Raw genomic sequence first — 4,442 nt, forward strand, 5'->3', positions numbered from 1 at the left:
AATTTTAATTTACTTAACATATATAGATTCATTGGACTTCTATGCAGTGGAGTATAACATAAAAACAAACAAATACACTAACAAACATTCACAACTGCAACATAAAAAAAAATATCTAGTAGTAAATTGTAAATTTAAAACATGCAGCTTTTAAGTGATAAGTTAGTTATATTTTAAACCTTCCTAAAATCCAGAATTAAGTTCAACACAGAATAACTAAATACACTAAACAATACAGTTAACACAATTACTAGCACAAAAACATAATAACTACTCACAAAAATATGAATACATCAAAATAGTGTCTAATGAAACAAAACATGAAAAAAAACTAACAGTTTCAACAAATACATCTCTAAACGCAGCAAAAAGTACAAAATATCTGCACCATCAACAGTTCACTACAATACATAAACTAAAAATCAAACAAAACTATAAATTCAGTCTAATCATCCTCATCCTCTGCATCACTCTCATCACTATGCCAAGGAGTTGCAGGTTCATAAGGTGGATATCTTTGATATTGAGGAAATAATACATCTTGGTTACCACCCATGAGGTTTTCCATAGCTAAGTTATATTCTCCCTTATAATCACTATGTCTCTTCATGTATCCATCTATATGCTCTACAAAATTTTTGAAATTCAATACCTTATTCGCAGTGTGGTTAACGTTATCCAAAACTCTTTGCAATAGTTGTGACTGAGAATCGGATTTAGAAGTCTGACCCTAAGATGTAGAAGCACATGAAGTAGGAGCTCGAGATGTCGAAGCAGAAAACTACTAGAAAACCCTCCTCTCCAACAAAAAATGGAATGATGTGAATAAGATTTCACATTCACACTAGTAATGGGCTTAAGAGGTTGCAAGATCTCTTCCCAACTATCAAATCTAAATCTTCAAATTTAAATCTAGCCTGCTCGCATAACGAAAAGATCAAGGATGCAAATCCCAAACCTTTGGTAGTAGCGGTGACGACATAACTGGTAATAACATTATGGATCAAAGCTCCAATGTTGATGGGCTTGAACTGTTGGATACAATAGTTCAAAGTTGCTCGATCACGGGTCACTTCACTAAGATGATTGGTAGGCTGCAGACAAGCAGAAATGAAATAATGCCATGCCTTTGCAGTGTCATCCAACTTTGAAGTGGAAAAGATAACTCCGCTTTCATTTTTAATTTTCCAAAGCCCTCTCCCATCATTCAAAGATGAAATGATCTCGTCCAACTCCTCCTCAGTAGGACTATATTACAAATAAGCACATAAAGTATTCGGGAGCAAATGATAAAACTAGCTTATTACCTCAACTGAAAAAGGCATTGTCTTTCCCCTCACCATGACTTCTTTTTCTTTAGCTTCAGGGAAATTCACATAGAACTCCCGCACCATATAAATCATTGCTATGGCAGAAAAATAATAGAATTGCTCCCACTGGTGGCAAACAATCAGATCCTCTACAGCTCCTCCCAGACTTTTAAAACAATGCTCATGAATCAACTTCCTCTATTGCAGTGCATCACTGTATCAATCCTAAGCTCTAACACTAGCAAACTTGCTTGAATCGAATTGGGGCTTTCCTTTGCTCATCTTCATTCTTTGTGTCATTTCTAAAAAAATATATTAAATTCACAAAAAACATATAAAATTCACAAAAAATTCTAAATTCAACTCTAAATCACTAAACTTAACTCTTAAAAGCTTAAACTACCGAATCCATGTATTTTCCATAGATTTTTCTCAAATTTTCACCATGAATAGTGATATTTGGGTAGCTCAAAAATGTGTCAAAATACATGGTAAAAATAAAAGGTTTTTACATAGAAGTGAAGCTCTTACCTTAAGGATATGAAATTTAGTAATTTTTGCTCCAAACCACCAAGAAATCTCCAAAATAGGTGTGCCTTAGCTTCAAAATCATGAAAACTCGAGGAGGAAGATGAAGGCGAGGTGAAAAAATGGTGTTTTTTTGGACCGAATCGTCACTTAAAACGTTCACAAACTGATTCACGTGAACTGACGCTTAAGCGTGGGGTCCTGGCGCTTAGGCGCTAGTGCACAAATTTTGATTTTTTTGATTTAAATGAAATGTACTCTTAGCCTAAGTCAACCAACCCTGTCAACCAACCCTTCATGGTCTGGTCTCATAACTCTTTAACAACTATTTTCTTTTCTTTCAACTCTCCTCTTACTCAAGATTCACCAGGCTTAACAAATTTGATTCAACGCTAAATAACACAAAAGTTCACACAAACAAACACTTATATTCATTTAGGAACGATTACAAACATTTATAACACATAGATTCTTCATCCGAATGATTACAAACATTTATAACACATAGATTCTTCATCCAAATGATCTTGGATGAGAACATTCCTAAACACAAACACTAGACAATCATCACATTGATAACATACTAAACACTCTTAACACTAACAATCAAACACTAAACACATAAACACTACCGCGAACTTAATTCCATTCTCCATTCAGTGGAACGAATCTTGGCATATCGTTAGTCTCTCCATCATCATTTAGAATGTAAATCTGAAAGAGCTGACGATGATTGATAACTCTGGCTGAATCTTCTTCAATCCATTTATTCTTCAAATACATAGTCTTGTCCACTTCTTCTATAAAATTGGTATGACTAAACTGCATCTTAAGTTGCCATCTCATATGATCCAAATGTGCGTTAACATTCATAGCTTTTGCTTCAATTGAAGCCACGCTAGCCTCAATTTTAGTGATTTTCTCTGCAATTCCTTCAATACTAACGGCTAGAAAACTGTTATATAACTCTTACGCACTCTGACTAATAAACTTATTTCTCATTGCCTCCTCATTTTTCTTCAAATCACTCTCCCAAGATGACATTTTTCTAAAACTCTCTCTTTTCACTTAAGATTTAGGGTTAGAATTGAATTGTGGTAAAAAACTTTACATAACCCTTCTATTTATAGACTCCAAACTCTCCTATAACTCCTAGGCACGTCCTAGAACTGCTCTCCCATGCTAAAGCCAACCAAATCTCGGTTAAAACTTCTAGAAACCAAAATTCACACAAGTTTTTTTAACTGTCGCGCTTAAGCGCCGGATATTAGCACTTAAGTGCTAGTGCTCAATTTAGCACAGGTCAACTTAACATCCAAATACACGTTATAAAATGTCTAAGTCATCTTTTAAGGTCTTAGAATAATAACTAATTTGTTATATATTCAATATACAACCAAAATTTTCTAAATCAAACTCAACAACATAACAATAAAAAAAACACAGATAACTATGGGTTTCTTCTCACAGAGCACTTGGTTTAACGTCGTCAGCCTGAAGCAACCAGTGCTTATTCTGGTTGACCCAACATCATAAAATTATTTAATTTAAGTTGGTCACATAAAAAATATAATTTCAGCCTGTAACCATTCAATTTAAAAATTTTGTCAGTTTTAGGATCTTTAATATCCAAAGTTACATAGGGATAAACTTTCATCACAACAAATGGGCATATCCACCTGGACTTAAGTTTGCCTAGAAGTAATCTTAACCTTGCATTATAAAGAAATACTTGCTGCCCTGACTAAAAAATTTTAGTAAGAATCCTCTGATCATGCCACATCTTCATCTTTTCTTTATAAATCTTAACACTTTCATAAGATTCATTCATTATCTCTTCAAGCTCATTCAATTGCAATAGCCTTTTCTCAGTAGCATCCTTTAAATTGTAATTAAATTTTTTAATAGCCCAATATGCTTTATGCTCAAGCTCAATTGGTAAGTGACACGTTTTCCCAAATATTAACATGTATAGGGGCATTCCTATAGGAGTTTTGTATGCAATCCTATAAGCCCACAAAGCATAGTCAAGTTTGACTGACCAATCCATTTTGGTTGGATTTACATATTTTTTCAATATTCTCTTAATTTCACAATTGGATAATTCAGTCAAATTACTTCTATGAGGATGATAAGCAGTAACAATTATATGGTTAATATGATATTTATTTAATAACATCTCCATTATTGTATTTTTAAAATGACTTCCCCCGTCAGTTATGATTACTCTCGGCATCCTAAATCTACAAAAATATGTTCATTCTTAAAAACTTTGCAACACTTTGAGCATCAAACCGAGGTAAAACAAATGCTTCTATTGATTTGGATACATAATCTATTGTTAACAATATATATAAATTCCTGAAAGATGGTGTAAAAGATCACATGAAATCTAATCCCCAAATATCAAATTTCTCAACTTCTAACACATAATTGAGGAACATCTCATTCCTCCTAGAATATTGCCTACTCGTTGACATCGATCACAAGTTTTGATATAAGCGTTAACATCTCTAAAGATTGTTGGCCAATAAAATCTAGATTGTAAAATTTTGTATGTTGTCTTATCAACACTAAAATGTCCCCCAAAATCAGAATTATGAC

Source organism: Phalaenopsis equestris, unplaced genomic scaffold, assembly GCF_001263595.1.
Source record: "Phalaenopsis equestris unplaced genomic scaffold, ASM126359v1 Scaffold219045, whole genome shotgun sequence".
NCBI classification, from domain to species: domain Eukaryota; kingdom Viridiplantae; phylum Streptophyta; class Magnoliopsida; order Asparagales; family Orchidaceae; genus Phalaenopsis; species Phalaenopsis equestris.